Source organism: Rissa tridactyla, chromosome 3 (genome assembly GCF_028500815.1).
Source record: "Rissa tridactyla isolate bRisTri1 chromosome 3, bRisTri1.patW.cur.20221130, whole genome shotgun sequence".
In the NCBI taxonomy this organism is placed as follows: Eukaryota; Metazoa; Chordata; class Aves; order Charadriiformes; family Laridae; genus Rissa; species Rissa tridactyla.
Window position 1 is genome coordinate 17302435 of NC_071468.1, and position 22107 is coordinate 17324541.

The window sequence follows — 22107 nt, forward strand, 5'->3', positions numbered from 1 at the left end:
AAGCCACACCAAACTTGGCTTTTTTGCTTTGGCTTCTGTTAGTGATGCAAGTTAAAGTTGCCTATTCACATCACCACTCTGTCCTCCGAAGTTTTAGCTTATGACAGGGCTAGATAGCAGAGGGTCATCTGGTATTTTTCCTTGTTACACTTGGAATGCTCTAATTAGTATGTTTATTGTCTCTTTATACTCAAACCCAAAGAGAGGTAGGAGAATATCTGCCTGGAAATGTTCCTTTTTTGAAATAATAACATTCTTCTGCAGCGTTGCCCGTGGTGAACTCTATTAAGAATGGCATAGAATAAAACTTCTCACAACACTCATTTGGGGATACCTGTATCTCAGCAGCAGTTGAAGAGGCAAATCAAATGTTTGCAATGATCGGAAAAGGAACAGAGAGCAAAATTGAAAATGTCACTATGCCACTGTATAAATCTGTGATTCACACAGACTTTGATTACCGTGTGCAATTCCCTTCATTTCTAAAGGATATATTAAAGCTGGAAAAGGTTCAGAGAGGGGCAGCAAGTATAGAATTGTTACCGAAGATACGGAATAACTTCTGTGTGAGGAGTAACTTGGAAGACAATGTCTTTTCAGCCTGGAAGAGAGGAGAGGTGGGTGCACAATGTCGGTACCTCTGGGGCACCTGGGTAAGCTGCCTCTTCCCTGCTGGTGATATGTGAAGCCAGAATCTGCCAGCCCTGGATGAGGTAGGTGACCTGACCCATTTCCTTCTTCTCTGGTTCTGAGTTGACACAGGAAACCCTGAAGTCTGGCTTAGGCGCTGCAGCGATTGGAGTACAGTTCATGTTTTTGCAGAACTCCTGTAAAAGTGCATGGTCTCCTCCTGTTACACCTTATTCTTTGGCTACTTGGACAGGGAGGTTATGAATGTGAATTGTAGAGATGTCTGAAGGCAGAATGATCATTTGCTTTTTACCCTCTGCCGGTTCTTTTCCTTTTTTTGTTTTAAATTGTGGTGTGAAGTCCCCACAATCAATTATACCTGTGTGCGGCTAGTGTAAACAAAATGGAGGATCAGCGAGCTGGAACATAAGGTCAACAGAGACAGAGTTATCTTTTCTGCATCTTATGGATATTATTGCCTCTAGTCCACAAGGGAGATTAGTTGATGCTGTAATCAGCAGCGAGCTCCTCATTGTGTTCTATTGCCAGTCCTTCACAGCCAAGATTTTCTTGCTTATTTCTTTTTATTATTATCACCTGGATTTTTCAGCTTATGACTTGGGGTGTTTGAATCTCCAAAGGTTCACAATTGCTTTTGCAGCGTGGCCTGCCTCTCAGAAGTGCTGAGAATTAGCAGCTGCTCTCACGTTCAGTGGGAAGTTTGACTTGAACTTCTTTCAGGAATTTCTTTCTGAATTTCTTTCAGAAATGCCTGTTGTTTCTGAAATGATGTTACTCTACAGAAGTTATGATGCCTTCTGTCACTTCAGCATGCTCTGTTTATTAAACAGCATTTTTCCCCGCAGGGAACGTATGTAGTGGTTGCCCACAAACTTGCATCTCACAGAGCAGTAAACAGCACTCATTGCTTCAGTGGCCTGGCTGTAGGGTGCTGGTCTCGCATCTATTCAGGAAGATGTTACAAGCCTGAGAAATGTGTCTCAAATTTCCCTCAGTTGGAAAGATACTTCTGTATGCTGGAGAAAGTAAGGGCAAATGGCCCTGTAAAAATAAATGGCATGGGAAAGGATGTATGCCCTCCCCTGTAGCAGCAGTTTTCTGTGGAGTGCTGCCCAGCTTGTGCAGGTAAGGTAAATCCAGCTCTCCTAGTCCACACTCTTTGGGACGGTTGTGGCAAAGATAGTGTCACTGTCAGGATCTGTCACAGAGGTCTATGCTGTGCTCGGATCCCCCTCCACCCCAGCATTGACAAGTAACTGGAGAAGCATCCCAGAAAGCAAAGGCTCCGACAAGATGGAAGGGCAGTTGGCCCCAGTGCTGTCCAGTTGGTCCCTGTTGGTCTGAGTAACAGCATTGTTGAGAGACACCGCGTGTCTGCCACCGGGCAGGAACAGCAGCCTGCACCATCCTGACTGTCCCTTATTTTGCTTTTGACAGAGCAGCTGTCTCTCCTCCTGTCTGGAATAAAGAGCTCTTGCCCTGATTAATAAATATCCAGTGAAGCCACCTGAACATCTAGGGGGAAAATCTTATTTCCCCTTCCACTCCCCCACCTGCCTCCCTGCTGCTTAACAGCTTCACTGGGCTGCGTCCTGTCCTTCACCGTCCCCGCATGTCTGGAACAGCTCTTCCTGCGTAGCTGCAAGCTGCTCTTCTCATCAGATGAATAAAACATCATGGCCTTACGTCACGATAAAAGTTGCCTGGCTGCACTTTTTAAAATCTTCTGTTTGTTTATTTATTTATTTATCTATGGCATGCAGCACTAATATAATTTAAATGGTATATTAAAGACTGTTGTTATGAAGTTAAAAATGCAGGGCTTCTTCTTCCCTTATTGACTGGTGTCAGAGTACTGCTGGGAAATATTACCACATGCATTTTATTATTCAAGACGATGCTGATGTAGAAGTTTCCTGACTCATCTTTCACCATTTCCCTGACACTCAAGGAATTTCTTGCCTGGAGCCAGTGTGATATACATTAAAGAATTATTGTTACAATGTATTAGATTATATAAACGTGTTATTGTAAACCAGTGATTTTTTTTTTCAGTCAATAACTTAACTCATGGTCTCTGTCAGGGTGGGTGAGTCTGTGCTTTTAGGCTCTGAAGTGCTGAACACCGTCATTCAAAAGGAGAGCGTTTTCCTGAAAGAAACAAAAGCATACTTAAGATACAGAAATGCCGTCTTCTTCCTCCCATTTGAGCTAATACGAAATTTTTGCATATAGTCTAATAGGAAGAGAATGGGTAGGATGACGGATAACTAGACAGACTTTTGCAGCCACCTCATTTTATATCTGTGGAAGGCCATTAAGTTTCTGAGGGGAAATACCTCATTCATGTCTGTTGAAACGATTTCATCTCATGTGATGAATGAATCAGTGGGTTTATCAGGATGTGCTTGTTCTCCTCAACAAAAGGAGCTTTGGTTTGTTGTGGGAAAGGTAGTCTGACCTAAAAGCCTAGCCCGTAGTTGAGAGCAGGATGATGAATCTGGTAGATAGCTGAGACATGTTTTAACAAGGGAATATGGCTAATGTAAGGTGGAATCTCCTCTGGTTCCTGAATGTAGAAAGTATATATGCTGTTAATGGTTTGGGTTAGAGTATTTTGATCTTTGGCTAAAAAATTGGCATTTTTTGTGGACATTTTCTCTCTTCTCTCCAAATTTTATCACCATCTCGACTTCTCTTCGCATGTGTCTAAGTCATGACAAAATGCAGAGAAGGCGCCCTCATGGAAGTCAGTGAAGACATCCCATTGCCTGCAAGGATGCAGGTGTTTCACTCATACATATATCTCTGTATCTTACATCAAGTAATCACATGCTTTGGTCAACTATTGCCTATAGTTTGCTTGTCCCTGGTTCCTTGTCATTCTCTCCTATTTGATCCGTCCTAAAAGTAGGATGTGTTTTATAGCACATCTTGTGTCTTTTCAGGGACTTTCTAGTCCAGCTTTGACCCAGATAGCATAAGATTTAGGTAGGAGATCCAGTTTCAAAAGCAACCTCGGTTAGTAAAGGTCCAGGTTACCCATCTTCCAACATGCAGGGAGGACAGATCCTGCTGAGACATTTGTAGGGCTGGAGAAAATGTGACGATGCTGTCCAGGTGTGGGTCTGACCACTTACAGCCTTCCAAAAGGTGCTTTGCGCTGCTTTTGATACTGTCAATATATGTGGGTATATATATGTATATATCTGTATCTGTGCATGTATATGGCAAAAGGCAGGTTTTTGCACTAAATATATAAAGGTCATTTACCAAAATGATGGTGTTACTTCTTTTGGAAATGCACAATTGAGCCAACATATGTAAGACAAAGCAGAGCAGCCGGTGACCAGGTTGAGCGGGGTCTTGCCTTGCTTCTGAAGTCATTAGGACATGATAGCTCTGGAGGGAGATTCCCAGATCCCCCTACCAAAGTTACATCAGAGGCAACCAAAGCACTGCCCTTTTTGCTGGGTGCAGGCCTTGCTCTTTATATACATTCCAAGTTGTGGCTTTTATTAATGTTAGACTTTGAAAGCACTTGGACTAGCAATGTTTTTTTGGAAGCTGTAGAGGTGTTTAAACTGAGGTCGAGCAAACGAGCAAAGTGCCATGATGGTTTTGTGGGACCAGGTCCAATTTGATAAGAAGAATGAAATGACTAAGGATGTGCTAAGCTTTATTGCTACTCAGTACATTACCATTTCAGTTGTGTCAGTGTTTCCATTATAAATACCTCTTCTCAGGGGAACTCAGCTGTACATCTCATTTGGGGCTGGAAAATTCCATTTAGAGAATGCTATTAATTATTTAAAAATACACACTTGCTTTTTAGGTCAAGATTTTCAAAGTAGTGATTTGCAATGCTCACCATGAGACAGTTTGGAGAGGCCTGATTTTCAGGTGGGCACTGGAGATAGGCAACTAATCAGAAAAATAATAATCTTCCCTCTCTGCCCATCCCACTTCCAGATGCACCTGCTCTAGTTAAGTTTCTGAAATATTCACGGGTTCTATTTTTGATTCCTCTCTTACCTTTTTATGATGACCAGAAGTTCAGGATGGGTGGTTTGATTTATTTCTCATGAAGAAATAAAAGGCCTAAGATAAGAATATAGCCTGGAATAATATCTGAACTGCTTGGTGGGGGGGAGGGGGGAAGATATGGAGTTCACTCTTGTGTCCCTGCGGCTGCTATTCACTACGTCTGTCTGGCTATCCTAAGGCAGTGCTATCTGTTTTATTAGATGTATTCACCCACTGCTATGTACACTTGATGTGAGTTCTCCTGCAAAAGATCAGGGTCTCTCAAGCCACGGGCAGGTAGGTGAAGGCTTGTGTTATTCTTCCTGTACTGTATGTCCACTTGCTTTCTCACAAATGGCTGACTGCCTGCAGACAGCAATGCTGTGCTGAAGCGTTGTATGTCACACATTTACATTCTAGACTGAAAGGACAAGCTGAAGCCCAGAAGAAGGGAGGTGAATTGCATAAGCACTTGCTTCTGGCAGCGCAGCAGGTAGCCGAGCAGTTGGCAGGCGTTGCTAAATACCAGTGTCTGGTGAAACCATTACGGCTGGTTAGGTTACTGCGCCATATGTAACTGGAGAACCATTTCACTGGCTGACGGTGAGCAGGAAACCCCCTGGCAGACAGTGGCACTGCGGGATAAACTACAAAGAACCAAATGTAACTGATTTTGAGATGCGTTGCATTTTTTTTCCCTGAGCAGCAGAGAAAGGCCGTAACCTCAAACCATCAGAAACAGCATACGCAGTGGCCCTTTGTGTGCGCAGAAGCGCATTAGCAGATGGCATTTTCTGTCCTTAATCTATGAAGCACATTGAAAATTCAGGAACAGATCTACGTGCCTTTACAAAACCAATATTGTGCCTGGTAAAGAGTCTGTCTGTTTGCCCAAACTCAATAGCATTTGCTTCAAAGAAGGTGCTAGAAGAAGCCATTAGCTGATCTTATTATGGGCAGGCCCATACACAAGTTCAATATACTAGAATGAGAAAAAGCTCTTCTTCAGGGCAGCTGTAAATGAAGTATTTGCAGCTTGACAGATAGCTCTGTAGGATGTTATTCTGCAGTGAGCTTTGAGACCAGAGTAGGAGCATGCTCGCTTGTATATTCCATACCGTGAACTTGACACCAAAGCACTGACACACAGCTGTCCCCCATCATTCTGGTTTTTTTTATGGCTTTAACAGGCTATTATAAAACTAGCAATGATATTTTGTCAATTCTGATAATAAAAATAACACATGTGTTTTCACAGTGTGCTTTTCTTGTCTCCAGTATGCATTCTGGAAATTTATCTCTAGCAGTATCCTCTGAGAATTGCGGTCAGGCAGCATTTTAAGACTACTGAAAGTAAAAAAGGTGGGTAACGTATGATGTTTTTCTTGGGCAGTGGCTGAATTAGATTACTGCCTTTTCCAAAACTGGAGTTTTCCTGTATTTCAAGATAGAAAATGCACCGTATTGTTCATCATGGGCAATAGGGTGCATTTTCTTAAGCAATGTGTCAGTAAGGTGCAGTATATCACTCTTTGGAGTGGTCAGGGACTGATAGGCAAAACTTGTCTCAGCTTAAGAGCCCAGAGGAAGCTTGAACCGGGACAGCTGAGGCCAACCCCATGCATGAGGGAAGAGGTTTAAAGTCTTCTCTGAGGAGATAGGAAAGGAAACTATAAGGATGCTCTGTTGTATGCTGAGAACAGGTCAATGTCCCAAGAAGTCCTGAGATCGAGACCATGGTACCTATGACTCTCAGCCACACAAAATGGTGGAGAACACAGTATGAAATGCTGTTGTATTTTATAATGTTGTTACTATCTAGACTATAATTGTTGTTAGAGTTTGGTGTCTCAAGCAGCAAAAAACTTTGAAGCAGAATCACGAAGCTAACACTACATAAACTCCTAATGGGTCTTATGAGCTTGTCTCCCTTAAATTTGAAATAGCATTTCTTGTTTTGACTTTGCGGTCCATACAGTGCGCTTTTTCAGTTATTCCTGAGAATAATTATCTATATTTAGGAGGCAACGCTGGGATTTTTCTCTGAAATGGGAACTGGTTTTGGAATTGGAATGATGGGTCTCTGACATTTTGCTTCAAGGACATTCTGGTCTCAGTTTTTCCAGATGTAACCCAATGCACTTAGAGTTGGAGAAAATGATTTTTATCTTTAGTGCCAGAAGTTTAGCTAGTCAATGCAAGTTTCAAATGGCTTTACTCGTGCAAATGTTCAGTAGGGCTTGGTGGCTTGAGCTATCCTCATTTTGATTTTGGTAAGTTGCTTGAGTGTTTTACTCAGCAAATGAGTAAAAATGGTCAGCTACTTGATGATTTTTTTTCTGATGACCCGTTTGGGATTAGTCCCACACGAGAGAGTATTTTTATGCTATAAAGCGTATAAAGGGAAGATGTCTTGATGAAGCTAGGCTCATAGTTAGCATTGAGAATTGTCAGCCTATATTATATGCTTTGTTGCCTAGATTAATGCATCATTTAAGACTGAAACATGGTTCTTGTGGTTTTGAGGGTGCATTTCTTTAAATGATGTTACTCATTATGATTGGACTCGATGATCTCAAAGGTCCTTTCCAACCATGAAGATTCTATGATATTGCAACCTATAAGAACCCAGAGGGAGGAGCACCACGCACTAGAAAGCAAAGAGTAGAAGCAGCATCAAGAGGCTCCTGTGCAGAAATTTAGTTTCAAAATGGAAGAGCTTTGTATGCTCTTGTCCACTAGGAAATATGTCAATAGACCAGGTAGCTTTCTGAGACAAGCAGCAGATGCCAGCAGCGCTAGAGACAGTCTGTTGGGCTGGGACTGCTGTGCTGTGGAACGTGTCTCCACGCTGTCACCTCCTGCAGAAAACTTGTGTCTCCATGATGCTGGTAGAGGTGTTGCTCCTGACAGAGATCTTTTCCTAAGCAAGGCAACAGGGGAAGCAATCACTGTGTCTGTGTACTGAGCTGGCCAGACAAACCAAGATGAAGAACTAAATATGAAGTTGTTTTTATTCGTTTCCTCAGAAAGTGGATGAGAGGCAATATGGTGGGGGATCAATGTCTGAAGCAGTCGAGTGGGTGTTGACCCTAAACAAAACAAGTCTGTGTGCATATGAGGTAGGGTTTCTGTGTATTTGACTTCCCAGATGAAGGGGATAGTGAACTTCCCCAGAGAGCTGGGATCGCTACTGATGGGCTTGCAATTTTGACATACTGAAGAGGTTTTAAGGGGAGAAAAAGGCAACCCTAAGGAAGTGTGTCTAGAGAGCAAGGCGGTCAGAGCACCCTAAGAAAGGTTAAACCAATCGCATATGCAATATCAAATGCTCAAGTGTAAGCGAAACTGATCTAGGAGACACGTGGGAATGGCAGGGTCCTGATCTTGTCATTCCAGAATAAAACCAGCATAAAAGATAGGCAGAAAAATACCCAAATTGTGTGCAGCAGTGTGAGAGGTGTGGGAAACGATACTGTTTTATTTCGAATGCCAGGAGAAACCCCCCAGGGAAGGTAGCACAAAGTACCGGGATATCTTTCAGTGCTGCATAGCCTCAGCAGCACTGATAAACAGTGGCCGTGGGCTGGCAAGGGGTGACCGAGTATAGTGGCCACCATACAGTAATGGAGAATCAGCAGTGCTCCACAGAGCACCTCCTGCAGAAACCTTCGTGAAGAGCATCCGCAGGGCTCCTGGGAGAAGTCCCTTGGGAAGGGCTAAGGAAATATTGCATTTGTGAAGTTTTGCAAGTCACTAAATCTATTCAGTGTCTTGTTTCCCTTCTCTTTAATGAACGGAAAGATGCACGTTATTGTGGCATGTTCTTGTCACGTTTTTGATAGATATAATTTGAATCTTAAAAGATGAGTGTAAAGGGAAGGGAGATTAGAAAAATGAGCTGGGAATTAATTCTGGGTTCCGTTTCTGCTACTGGCTTTCAACGTGACTGCATAATTTCATATGTAATTTCCATAGAAATAAGTAGGAGAATCCAGACCCTCATTGCTCAGAATGAATGTGAAAATAATGCTGTCCTTCCACACTATCTATTTAGCCTTAGTCATACCTCAGGGCAGACAGGGACCATCTCACAGAACATGTTTGTCAAGGGTACTCTTATGTGTCTTTATAGTGTCCTGGATGTGGTCTGGAGGTTGGAGAATACGCTGCAATAAGAATAAACCTTTATTAATGATAAAAAGGGGTTGTGCTGCAACCAAAGAATTCATTAAAGATTAAGCTGGTATTAGTGGAGGGGGAGCATCTGTGTTTTATGTGCATTATTCATGTAGACCCCCCGTGTTATTTATTCCTAACTTTTTCTCAGAGATTTGTTTTGCTGTCTTGTGATAAAATCTCAAGGTCATGGAAGAGACACTTTTAGTGATGCTCTTAACAATGAGCATTGTAAAATTTTATTTCTTAGTGAGGTTCTTGCTGCTAGTGAAAAGGCTGATAAATTTCAATTTCTATTTCATACCGGTACATTGGCTATAACTGTGTAATTGCACCTGCACAACACTGTTGACAAGCTTGCTAATGGATTAAAGGGAGCTGGTGTCATGATAGCTGCAGAGTGGAGATACAAGCAGAACATGCAGTTTTCTTGCCCAGTACGCTGGGGAGCGCAGACCAGTTGCCAGAAATTGCAGAGAAATCTGAACAGTTCATCAGCCTGATCATGCTTCACACGCGTTTTTCAGCTTTCAGGACAAAAGAGCCCAATACTGTGGAAAGCAACAGGAGCGTGATGGAGCCGATGGCTGCATCAGAGGTGCCCAGGGAGGTGTTTAAAGGCGTAACAGGTAAACCCAGAGAAAACAAAAGAAAATAAGATTTCAAAAAGAGGAGTGTGGCTAGTGGTGCATTGGGAGCGGGACAGCTCGACAAAGGTGAAAGTGAGCTGCTAGTCGTGAGCTTTGAGACAAGGGGTGAGTGACTTTCATGAGCTGTTTCGACACAGCACAAGTGGTGGGAGCTGCTGGGGGGTGTTTCCAGGAAACTCCAAGGAGCTGCAAGTGTAAATGCTGCATCTTTCTAACAACAAAAAACTTACTGGTTTTTATTTTCTTTTTTCCACCCCTTTCTCTCCCCTCCCTCTTCCCCCCTTTGTCATTCTATTTTTTTTTTTTTTCTTTTTCCCCCTTAATTCAGTAACGCATGGAAAGCAAGTTTGGTTTTACTGGCGACTTTGGTTTTACTAGCTGTGATAAATGATTTGCTGGGCAACCTGGGCCAAGTGAGTTGTTTTGGGGTGTGTGCCCCATCTTGCTTATGGGGATAACAATATCACTTTAGCTTTCTAAAGTTAAGCAGGTTAAGCATCAGTATTTGTGATATACTGTACTAGTGATAAGTAAGTTCTTTCCCAACAAACTTGAATTCTCTTAGGTTTCGACTAGCCATTTTTAATGGCCAAGAGGCTAACTTAGAAGAATTATATAGCTGATTTGTACCACTTCACAAATCACACTGTTCGGGTTTTCTGTTAATAAGAGAGAAAAAAATCTCTCTTAGATGATTCTGGTGCTTAGATAATCTCTTCTCTTGCTGTTCTTCAGCACAGCATTGTAAACCTAATTAGTCCTTCACATTTTTCTCATTTGATTCACTCCTCACTGCATGCATCTTATCATGCATTAGAAGCAAGTTGAAACATTAATTAATTTGAGCCCTTTCATACAGCTGAAGGAACTCATTTCACTGTCTTATCACTTCGAATTCAGAGGCCAAGCACATAGTGCCTGCTTCCTGTCTTCATGTGAGAGCTGTCTCTGGCAAAATTCTTCACCTAAAATGAACTTGCAGACGTGTCATTTCTTGACCGTCATCTGCCATTTAATACCTAAATTTCCCATCTAGAAATGCAGAAGACTTCAGTATGTATCCTGTACTGTGCATGGATTAGCATCTATGTCTGGATTCTATTTACATTCCCTTAACACATTTTATAATTCACATATGGATACATTGGTTTTGAAAAACAACCACCAAACCCCATTACTATCTTTTATTTTCATTTCTTTATTCAGTGCTGAGTATTTCCTTACAAGCATTTCTGTGGATGAGCAAAGAGTTCCTGCTGTTCCTTACAAGACCTGTTTTTAATCCTGCCTGCGTTACGGACAAAACCCTTTCTTCAGTCAGGAAAGCATCCTGCTGCAGATATCAACCTCTGTGCCAAATACTAGGTTATAAGCGATCAACGCAGTATGGGAAACAGAGGTATAATCTGATTTTCAGAGGGTAACCAAGGCAAAATTGACATCCCGTCATCTGGCACATTAAACTAGAAAATGGGCTGGGTCATCAGGAATTAGCCTTGTGAAAACCTAAAAATGAGGAGTGGAGACTTTGAAAGACATCCTTACTAGAACAACCTGATAAACGTGTGCATGTTTAATGCTTCACGGGTGGTAACCAACTGCGTTAGGTTGGGTAGGCAGAAGCAGCGTTGCTACTGGTGCAGCTGGGCCTTCATTTGATTTACTCTGATTTATGCTAGCATAACAGAGCATCAGCACAAGGCACCTGATCTCCAGGCTTCCATTACAAGCCTAAAGATAAAAGCTATCTGTATATGAGAGCTCTGGACAGGCTGAAGCTGTGGAGTTGGAGGCTGTCTGCTTTACAGATTTTTTTGGAGGTTTATTAGCGATCGTCATTAGTAAGATTTCGGTAGGTGACAGACGAGGAACCATGACTATCAGTCTCTAGCATTTGGTGGGTGGAGAAAGACTCTAGCTGCCCGCATAATGCGGGCTTATGAAGCTTTTTACTGTCATCTAAAGGTTAAATCGCTAGCAAAAAGAAACTTATTACAGAACAGAGGAAACTGTACAGACCAGTTTCCTGGAGTACTTCACTGAATCAGAAGGAAGCCAACCATTTTCATTGCATTTGGTATCTTTCTTTATGCCCGTGGCAGATGTTCTAGGGTGCGAGGCCTGAGCCCCTTGAAGGGATTTGGAAGTGTCCTTCTGCATCTTGGATTGTGCCCTGGGTCTGCTGTGCACTGGAGGTCGTGCAGATCTGAAGGCACACTCCAGCTTGCTTTGCCTTCATCCTGGTCTAACCCAAATGTACGCATAGCCGGCTATCAGAGCCGTGCCAGTTTCCCCAGTGTCACCTTTCCTCCTGTTTTTATACCATCGTAAACAGCAGCAAGGTAAAAGGCACGGAACACTTTTTCCATGTTAATATTAATTCAGTTGTCCACTTCTGTTTTTATCTGTGGCCGGTTTCTCATGTCTGTTATATCTAACTCGACAAGTGCTGACATTCTTCTGTCATGCTTCGGACTATGCTGTGAATGGATTTATGTAAGTGTCTCTCTCCTGCTCTGCGTCTTATTTTATGGTTTGTTGGATGGGGCAATTTCAGAATTATGGGATCCACAGTAATGCTGCTTTTAGTTGCCATTTTTGTCAAGTCTCCTTGACAAATTGCAGGTGAGTGTGTTTTGTAATTAAAATGGTTTGGAAATTTTGCTCACTGATCAACTTAAAAATGATTTGATTGTTGCTAAATTCTGTGAGACTCCAGTAAAATAAAAGCAGTGGAGAGTGTATTGTTACTGGAGTGGCTCTGTGTTTAGCATGACTTGCGTTATACTTGACTTTACTATGCTATACTTGACGCCTTTTCAAAGATGCTTGTCTGAAAAATACTCTGGGGTGATTTCTGATTGCTTCTTTTGTGCTCTGGGAAATGAATAGAGATGAATCTCTTGTGCCTTGTGCAAGTGCTTAGTGCATTGCTACCTGTGAGCTTGTTCTTTGGAAGCGTTCTGGATCGAAGTGTCAAACTCATGATCTCTGCCGAAATTTACAGGGCCGCTGTGAATTTTCCCCTATTCTGGTAATTCTCATGGCTTGTGGCAAAAGCATTCGCTGAAAAACTTTCTAGAGTACTGAATTAGGTATAACAGCTTTACTATATTCCTGTTTGGAGGGGAAAAGGAGGGCTTTGGGGTGACAATGGGCCTGGCACTCACAAAGTATGAGCTCAGTTCCTACCTTGCAGTCTCCTGGCATGCTTGTGGATAAGTGACTTCACCTTGGTTTTTCTCAGTTGTCTCATCTTCAAACTGGAGATCTTAATGATCCCTTAGTCTATGAGAGGGTTTTGGTCTTGCATTTGAATTCATTATCATCTGCAAGGGGCTCAGATTCCATGGTATCAGTACAAGACAGCAACTTCCAACATGCGCTATCAGGTGTAACACATGAACAGAAAATGGTTCTTGTACATAGGTTAGCCCCTTCCATGGTAGAAGGCAAAAAGTCCAAGGAAAATATTTATTTCTTGCGACAACTTAGTCTACTTGTCAGGTTATTTTTCCAGGTATTTTTTTTTGGATATATTTTTATCTGGCAGTCTGGTCTGTAACTGAAACTGTTGGCCGTGGGAAATTTGCTGTGAAGCATCAGTATTAAACAACAGCAGATCCTTTAATTCTCGCAGTGAGTGTCCTTGTTGTCTAATAAGAATTAGTTTCCCTTTGAACACTGCCACCCATGTCTGCAGCACTCTTCCACGTTTCCCTTCAGTTGTCTTAGTTGACTGCCTGCACCATGGGAAAGGACTTTGAACAAGGCAGCTTGGGGCTGATAATAGGGCGGTGCCAGAATCCCCAGCCTATGGATGGATGCTCCCCAAGGATTTAGGTGGTCCTGCCTTACTTAAAGGCTCTCAGGCCGCTCACGGCATCTACCTTCTGTGTCTCATTCCTTTTGTGGTATTATTCACTGGTAGTTTTCCCCTTCCTTGCAGAGCAAGCCTGAAAAGGGTAAGGTGTCTTGTGTGTTTGTGTGTAGATAAAGTGTTTGACCAAAGAGTTCCTAATGTGGTGGGCAACATATAAGCTGTAATGAAACCACCTTTCACAATGTTTTGTTCCTCTCCAGGTTACTTTTTGCTGTCAAAATAAAATGTGATGTCCTTCTAAAGTGGATCTAACACTGCAAATGAGGCCCAAACACCACAGAATGATTTCAATTGATTCACACATTACACTTTCATTAATACAATATAATGCAACACTTGCATATGCTGAACATGTTTGCGAAAGATGGATATTTACAGACCTTTCCTACTTTCATTACTTCTCCTTTGCCTCTGCAATAAAATAAAATGCAATTACTTTAGCAGTCTCTGTACCCTGCAGATGTCATTAGATGTTAACTAAAATAATTCTTTCTTTCCTCTCTTTAAAACAGAACTGGAATAGCTTTGTTAAGGGAAAAATGCTGCTGTTTTGCCTCAGAGCTGCGGTTATGCCCAAATCAAGATACCAGATTTGAGAATCTTTAAACTTGGGTTCCAGAATCAGTTTGTAATTTAAAGGATGGGACTGGTACCTCTTCTGATGGGGAGAAACAGCAACTGCCCAGTCCAGAAACCAGATAGTGCTTAACTCTAGGAAAGCCTGCAAATGGACATAGAGTTGAATTTTGGAGCTGAATTCTTTTTTATTCTGTACAGAGCTTACTAACTAATTTGATGGCTAGCTTCTCAAAAATGTTCATAACTTGCTTTTGTACAGGCCTTCATTTGGAACTGTGAATGTACAGTAAAGAGCTCGACTGAGCCATTTGGGAAACCAGTAAATCCTTTAATTTTATATTCCAGGGCTTGCCTTCCCCTTGTCCTCTAACACTAGAGCTCCCATATCAGCTGTTCAAATGAAGATGAAAGTCAGGGAGATCTTTGTGGATGTGAATGGCAGGTTTGAATTCTCAAACAGCTATGCAAGACTTAGAGTACAGTTTAATCTGTTCATCAAGGACTCAGAATTTGATTTGCCTTATTTTTCTGGACTTTATTAAAAGAACTGGAGTAATTCCTCCCTCCATATCACCCCAGCCCTTCTGAGGATAAACTCAACTCTTGTGAATCCTTACAATGAGATGGGAGAAATGCCGATGTATCAGTGCAAAACAAAACCTGAGGAGCTGTGTCTGTGCTTTATGAAGGTAGCAGATACATCAAAATGCAAGTGTGGGGCCCAGTCTTGCACTTCTTTGGCATTCAACACCTGCCACTGTGCTCTGGGGATGATTATACTGCAACTTTAAAGGCAGGAAACCTTTCGGGCTGCCTTTGTAATAGCACTGATCAAGTGATAAATATTCCATGCCTGAAAATGTAGTAGGTGCTTCTCATTTGCCTTGCTTGCAGGAAGCAGATGGGGGTAGTTAGTGAGGGTCTGGCATCTCTCTCTCCCTCCTGGTCAGCACCGTGTAGTTTTCAACAGCTGCCAAAACAGTAAAATGCTTGGTCAGGAAGAGTGAAATAGATAGGGTTGAGAGGCTGACAGAGGAGCCATCTGCATGACCGTTACGTTAATTGGTCAAAGTGGCCATAAAACAACAATAGGAGCAAGCTCTGCTTCTAACTTACTCATGACGTGAACCATTGGTGTAAGTTCTCAGCTTGCAGCTGCAGCGCATGGCCAGGCAGTTGCCTTGTTTCCACAGGTGGAGTTGCGCTGTTCTTTTAACACACCAAACTGCCTGTCAGGGCCTTCGCTGTAACCATGGCAAGTCAGGCTGCAGTACCCGAAGTCTGGTATTTCTGTTATCAGACAACTGAAGATGGGCTTGTAAGCTAAAAGCTTGTGGTCAATGAAGGAAATAGCATGTCTGAGGAAAGGTCATTCGCTTAATTCATATTAACTTTGTCATCTTCAGTGCTGATTTTTTTTTTTTTAAATTTTGTAGCACTGTGTCTTCTGTCACTCTGCTATCCTCCTTCAACTAATAAGGAAGGACAGACAAACTTCCCAGTGGTTGCCTGATTCATTGGTTAAGCTGTACTTGCTAGGACTTGCAGGGGTGCTGCCCTTTGCCTGGGCTGAAAGGGAAACTCCCTGTGCAAAAGGGGACCCTTGGGCCAGGTGAATCCCACCTGCCCCAGTACTGCAGGACAGAGCTAGAAACATGCTCAGTACTTGTCGTAAAACCTAAGTTAAGGAAGTGTGTCTTGCAGTGGTTTTTTAATATGGTCTGGTTTCTTTTACTAGAGTTGCGGAGGTGGTATTATCTGAGATGTATAGCTCCTAGAGTCACAGTGCAGTTTCAGGAATGGGATTAAGCGACCTACTGGGGAATGAGGCTGGCATTAGAGCTTGATTTTTTCAAATATAGTGAAGATAAGTATTTGCTTACTGCTAGGCATCGTGTAAGAGCTTTCTGCCCTTCCCTGTGTTGAGCTTAGCTACTGATGGTGTTTGGCCCTCTGTACAATTAATCATCGGTTTATGATTATGATGTATAAAAATTATGCTCTGGAAAATGGAAAATATTACATGGAAAATACCAAAATTACTAGGAAGTGCTAGAAAAAGTTAACAATTGAAACTATAAATATAATTTATTTTCTAAGGTTTATTCCTAAGATAAAATGACCTCTTTATTTCCAAACAACGAGCTCTTAATCTGTCACATGGAGCAGTGAAACCATCTGAGAGGCTTGGAACGTGAAAGGTAGGAAACAGCGCTTGGTCTTTTAAGGGGACTGGATTTTCCTGTTGGAACCTCACTAGTTCATACCACAACTAGGCAGAGGATTTAGTCAGAGACAGTGAAACACCTCCTGAAAACATCTTGTGAAAATGGCTGTGTACTTCATACTGAAATTACAACTGAGGGTAAGAAAATGAAGTTTGCATTGCAGCATGATTTTTTGAAATGTACACATCTCCAAGAACAGGCTTATGGTTACAAGTATTTGTAGTTAGAGCAACGGGGCATCTGCATGAAATTCATGTGCAAGTTTCCAAAGAGGGCCCATGGTTTTGGGTGTGCTGCAGCTTTGGTTTTGACCCTTTGTCCAGTGTTGTGGGCCAAACAGTGGTGTTGTGCCATTACAGAGGAATTTGGACCAAAGCAATCCGGTTGTACTGCTGCACTCCAATAGTGATGGGAGAAGTCATCCCATCTAGAATAAATTTGTGAGTAGGTTCAGTTTCTTCACAACCCTCTGCAAAATTTAAGAAATAACATGTATTAAAATGCTGATAAGTTTCGTCTTTCATCCACCTGACTGACGGCCGATCACAGAAGAAATGCAGAAGCTTTTCACTGTGGCAGGGCACGAGTAGCCATGACAGTAAGAAGATCCATAAAGGAGTTTTGCATTATGTTATTTGGGCGTTGGATTTATTTTGCAGCCTTGTGAGAGGTTTTGCCTGAAGCACTGTGAGTTCAGTGGGTGATAAACTCCCAGCATTTTAATTGGAGCTGGATGAAACACACTTACTGCAGGGCTCAGGGTGCTGCTTCTGCTAAGATGTAGCTGTTGTACAGAACTAAAGCTTGCATGTATTCTCTTTAGTATATAACTGGAAAGAATTCTATAAAAGTTTCTTCCCTTCCTCCCACCCTTTTTGTATCTGTAAGTTTCTGCATGCCAGTGAGCTTGGCAGGGATAAGAACATGCTGAGATACGATCTCAGTACAGTTGGTAAGCTTTGCATGCGGAGGTTTATGTAACAGCAGGGATTGCCTTACGTTGTGAAACACGTACATAGAGAAGGAAAGGAGGCTGCCCTTTCCAGAACCCTATGGAATATAACACTTGGAATATAGTATCACCTCTCTAGTAATGTCAGAGTGCTCCACCAGTCAAAGGAGGGATTTGTTTGGGTTCAGTCAGACCCCAGAGTACATAGGCCAGTTCAGAGAATGGATTTCCTGGCTGTTTTCTCTCAGATCTTCACGCAAGTCAGTCCCCATTCTTGTCCTGTGAGCTTTGCACCCTTCATGCTGAGACTCATCACAGCCTCTATGGAAACAGCAGGCATGATGAAAACGGTAGAGGAAGGTGCTTAGGTAGAGACCAAGAAAGTGGCAGCTGGGCACTTGATATACACCCCATGAAGACCTGGGAAACCCTATGGGTGTCCTGGTTCTTAGAGAAGCATTGCCCTGTGGTTCTTAGAGGAAAGCTCCTCTTGCCGGATTCACAGTGATGAGACTAACTGGTCTTAATGGCACTCATTATATTTGAGTGCACAGGGGAAATCTTGGTGCTTTGTAATCATGGCCTAGTCTCAGAGGTGAGTGATACCAACCTAGATAAGGGTATTGGAAATTGGCATGTTAACGTGCAGAGGTAACTTCTTCAAGTCCCTGACTAGAGAGGTGAAGCTAGTAGAAGAGAGACCAGTCAGCCCAAGGTGAAGCAGGTCTTGTTTTATAGTGCATGCAGGAGGTGCTGACACAGGCTGTTGGCTGCATGGGCAGCACTGAGTGTTCACCTTGCTGCCTGCTCTGAACGAAGGATTGCATTTCTAAGCCATATACTTCTTTATTGAACCTCGCTATTTTCACTCTGGAAACGACCTGGGGTCAGGAAGTTGAAACCATTGACTGAATTAAAAAGCGTATACTTTTTTAGTGTGTAAGTTAAATGCCCGGAAGAAAACCCGGTGAAATCCATTGGGCAGATCACACATTCAAGACCGAAACTTGCAGCTTCTTGTTTCTTGTCAGCATTTCCCAAAGTGTGGTGGTGTATTAGGGGCATGAACCTAAACCCCTGCATCCTAAAACAGCGTAGCTACCTTAGCTTGCCACTTGACTGGTGATGGCCATGAACAGTAGAGCTCATCTGATGCGCTTCAAGTAGAGGAGTAGGTAGAACGCACTGGCAACATCCCTGAGAGTCCTGTATTTCTCCTGCTTTAATTTGTAAATCAGGCTATGGGTACATCTGTGAAACAAGTTATCAAAAATACAAGATGTAAGACAGATATTGAAGCTTTCTGTGGTACATCATACAAATGAGCTTAAAAAGAGACATTCAAGTTGTCTTAAGCAAAGATACCCAGCGATTCTGCCCAGTATGACTCCTGCGTGGCCATGTTAACTTACCCTTGGTAAGTGCTTTGGATCCCTGTGGTGTTCTTGCACCTGTGCAAATGCTATTTTCCACTATAAAAAGGGAGAAAAGAGGAGTGTTATGGGACAGTTTTTTTTAATGTCTCAGAGGATTTCAGTGGTAAAGACTTGCTAAGCTTTGGAAAGAAGGTGGTGTTTCAGCACTAATCTAAGCCAGTCTGAGAACATACTGCCCCTGAAAAGGGCGGTCTTGGTCCTTATGAAACAGTATTATACGTTCCTAGCATCTCCCTTGGGTTGGACTCATGTTGTGAGTAGATACGATACTGCTTTTCAGCAGTTCTGCCTTTCCTGAGATCCTTGATTTGGAGGGATCTTCCACTCATTTCATGGGGAGCTGAATCAGGTACTTAGTGATGCCTAACTATACAAATGGAAAAAAAGCAGTGTTGCCAAAAGAGAGAGAGAGAGACCTGAAAGGAAGGCCATCTTAATCTTTGCTTAAAATCTAAATACTCTGGTCCCTCTTTTCTGCATTAGTCTCTGCTAATGAAGATTATCCAGCACCTAGAGAACCCCTGTCAGAAAAAAAATAATAAAATCCAAAAATCCCCAAACCAAAATAGCATAGAACAAATCTATCAACAGTCCTCTTGGAGGAAGACAACAAAATTAGAATGTCCTTTCAAATTTAACTAGACTTTCACTTAAACAGAAAACTTTTCCCACATAAAGAACCTTCAGGGATTTAGTTAAAATCTGGTAAGATAAAATATATACCACATCTCACTCTCCTCAAAAAGCCTTATTATGTTCATTCCCATTAACTGCCTCCTCAGGGTATTTTGTATGTCTGCAGAACATATTATGGCCATTTGGTTCTGAATGTTTTTGCAGGACTGTTGCTGAATTCAAGTCAGAAAATGGCTAAAACTCTGAACAACATTCCAAAGACTATAACAAGAGTATTTCTGTAATAAATAAGTCAGCAGATAGAAATGTCTCACTAATTCCCTGTCAGGCCATGCACAGTCAGAGCTTGAAGGAGAAGGTAAGACATATTTTATTTGATGTATCCTGATATGGTGCTATCCAAGTGAAGCTCTGCCAACATTTTCACTTTAATTTTGCATTGCAGAACCCTGCCGAAAGTTATCTGACTGATGTTCAGTCATTAATTTCTTTCCAATAGTAGCCTTTTCACCCTCAGGGGTAAAGTTGGAAAACTGGCATTGACTCTGCTCTATCCATCATTTTCATTTTATTTACCCTTGAATATTTGCATGGCATATCTGTGTATGTCCAGCTTTCTCAATGGGTAAATACTTTAATCATATTGATGAGGAAGCAGCGTGGTGATTCTTGTACCAAGGAAGTTCTTCTTGAGGGTTAGGTAAAGCCTCTTCATAGATACACACAATGAAAGAGTTAAAAGACTTCATGCTTATTGACCCTGACGGCTTTTATATCTAAGTAGGAATACTTTCATTTTGAAGTTCAGTTCTCTCGCTTTCTCTTGCAAGGCTGAATATTTTATCTGTGAATTTCCTACTGGACAAAGGAATGGCGAGCTCCTGTTTCTCAGGAAAATGAGCTGCTGGGTTCATTATCATCAGCTCTGTACAAAATGGTTTGCCAGACGTTTCAAGCATGAGATAAAATCCCTCCTGGGCCTGTGCTGCAGTCCTCACGGTGGGGAAGATGAGCTTTTGAAATAATTTCAATTTTTATTCATTAGTGTGTATAAAAATAGGACATTTGATCCATCCAAAAGCAAACAGCCAGAGTATACTATGTCACCTAGGACGAGTATAGGACAAAAGGGCCGAGATGCAAGAGAGCACGGCAGCACTGGCTCAGAGCAAGGGTCACCTGCCCTGGTATCCTCCGCCGACAGCAGCCACTGGCAGATACTTGAAGGACAGGCGTATGCAAGACTTTCCACCGACTTTTTTATTTTTTCAGATCCTTTTTCTCCTTAGTAGATCTCTCTTCCAAGTAAGTGTCTGGTCTTCACTTAGACCCCTCTAAACTATTTGCAACAATACCATCCTTTGGCAAGACATTCCAGAGAGTGACTACCCATTGCATGAAGAACCATCTCCTTGACCTTACCTTGAGGCTGGATCCTTCTAGCTTCATTTTGACCTTAATTTTTGTATTGGAAGAGACAGTGTGTAATTGATGCCTGCCTATCTGAACCTGGCTGCTCTTGATTTGTAGATCAGTATCATACCTGCACTAAGGTGACCCCTGTCCAAACCAAAGGGGACACTGGAAATTCTTCCTTGTGTAGAAGCTTTTCCATAGCTGTGGTCATTGTAGCTGCCTTTCTCTGAACATTTTTGGTTCTAATACAGCCTTTTTCAGATGAAGGAACAAGAACTGCACACTATATTGAAAATGTGTAAGACCTATAGATAGATTCATACAGTCACGTAATTAAATTTTCTGTGTTGTTAATTTCTTCTTGATAGTGTGTGTTAGTTTATTTTCTTCTATTTTATTTTTGCTATTTTGACGTTTGTATGGAACTAACAATCCTAATGCCGAAGTGTTGTTCCTGACTGATAATTGTCATGTTTAAGTCCGTTGTTTCCTATGTGAAGTTACAAATTTTTTTTCCTCCATTGTTACCTATGCGGTCATTCATTTGCCATTCTATTGCCCAGTAACCAAATATTCTATGGCCTCTTATCAGTTCTTCGTAGTCTGCCCTCATTCTTACTGTCTTGAATAATTTTTTTTTTACCTGCAGCAAACTTTCTCACCTTTTGCCAGTTATTTATGAGTGTATTGAATATCAGCACAGTTCCCTGAGGAAATCAGCTGATGATCTCTCTCCACTGTGAAAGCTCACCCTTTGTTTTTTGTCTTTTAACCAATTATTTTTCCTTGAAAGGACTTTTCTCTTACTCCATAGCCATGCAACATTTGCATAGATATGATTAAAAGCAGAAAAATCAAAGTAAATCATTACCAGAAGCAAAGTTTCTGCATATCAAAAAACTCCAAGCAGAACCAAGCTGTGTCCCAACAATAAATGCAGTTGCATAGCAGTTGTAATCAATGTCCTCCCAACAGAATCATTTAAATCTACTCAGCCTGTATGTGCTTATCCCAATATGGGATACGTCATCCCGTACTCCAGACAGGGCATCAATTGGGCCACAGAATGAACTGCCAGGCGTCTGTAAAGGGACACAAATACCCAGTTGCAAAGCAGAAAAGTCGGGGGGGTTGTTTTGGTTTTTTAAATTCCAAAAAGCCATTGCTCTGCTTCTGATTTCTCAGGATCATCCTAAAAGGAAATGCTGAAGTCTGATCCTAAAACTTAAACCGCCACTGAAAAGCAAAGATCATAGGATCATAAAATGGTTTGGGTTTCAAGGGACTTTAAAAATCATCTTATTCCAAACCCCCCACCATGGGCAGGGATACCTCCCACCAGACCAGGTTGCTCAAAGCCCCATCCAGCCTGGCCTTGAACACCTCCAGGGATGGGGCATCCACAGCTTCTCTGGGCAAGCTGTTCCAGTGCCTCACCACCCCCAGAGTAGAGAATTTCTTCCTAATATCT

The 22107-nt window shown here is 42.1% G+C and overlaps 1 long non-coding RNA gene across 1 annotated transcript in view; it reads left to right on the forward strand.

The window, feature by feature from the left end:
• LOC128907328 (uncharacterized) overlaps positions 1 to 22107 on the forward strand; it is a 141205-nt gene that overhangs the window by 62578 nt on the left and 56520 nt on the right. The window contains exon 3 of the long non-coding RNA XR_008465563.1: positions 601 to 713. This is a non-coding gene — a long non-coding RNA (uncharacterized LOC128907328). The remainder of the gene's footprint in view (positions 1 to 600; positions 714 to 22107) is intronic.